This window comes from Dipodomys ordii, unplaced genomic scaffold (assembly GCF_000151885.1).
Source record: "Dipodomys ordii isolate 6190 unplaced genomic scaffold, Dord_2.0 Scaffold325, whole genome shotgun sequence".
NCBI lineage: Eukaryota > Metazoa > Chordata > Mammalia > Rodentia > Heteromyidae > Dipodomys > Dipodomys ordii.
This window is the reverse complement of record NW_012267541.1, coordinates 123,902-124,933: the sequence shown is the minus strand read 5'-3', so window position 1 is coordinate 124,933 and position 1,032 is coordinate 123,902.

Genomic DNA, 1,032 nt, shown 5'->3' with positions numbered 1-1,032 from the left:
CAACTTAGTTTAAATGATAGCTTTGTAATACAGCTTCAATCCCCCCTTTTATTTCTCTTAGCTAATCATGGCTTGCTCACTCATACTCTGTGAGCATTTTTAAAATATTTTTTTTCACTTGCAAAGCAAGTGAAATAATAATTGGATCAGAAATGTAGCTTTCAATATTGTTTTTCACTTGCAATAAAGGTAATAAATTTCAGGGTCAGAACTGTAATGCATATGTTACTAGGCAATTTTCCACTGTGGGATGGAAGGAATATTGATACTTAGAAGATGCCATACAAAGTCATTTGCTTCAAATCTCTAGGGTTACATTTCTTTTGAGCAAAATTTTTTAAAAGGTTGAAAAAGCATTCTCTGTTTTAAAAATTATTTTTTATTGTGAAAATATTGTACAGAGGGGTTACAATTACATGAGCAAGGTAATGAGTACATTTCTTATCAATCATTTTGCCTCCTCCTTTGTTTCCCCTTCCCATCCCTTCCCATCTTCCCCCTCCCCCACACCAAAGTTGTAAAGTTCGTTTTTCGACATAACGACTTGTACATCTCATTGGTGCAATGGGTCCACCTGTATCCCTATTTAAACAATTTGTTTTTTTCCTTCCCCTCCACAAATTATACCAACATTAAATACAGTGAAAACAGGGGTTATACCGTGGGGGAGGGACATACAAAGCAACAAAGAAATCATCTTATAAATATGTTAGGAACAATAGCAAGAAAGAAAAATCATTTGAGTCCTTATCTTGGGGTTCATTTTGCCTAACATCAACTTATTTGATCATTTCTGCTTGTCTTGGACATATACTAGTTATTGCAAATAAGGGAAACCATGGGACCTATGTTTCTTTGGGTCTGGCTTACTTCACTTAATATAATTTTTTCCAAGTCTTTTACTTCTTAAAACAACTCTGGGACCTATGAAAACACGAGGCATGTTTCTGCATGTTAAGTATTATATTAGCTTTATTGAAAAACCCAGGGTTCCAAATCAAGGCCTTCATTTGTCAAGGTGACAGAATGGGG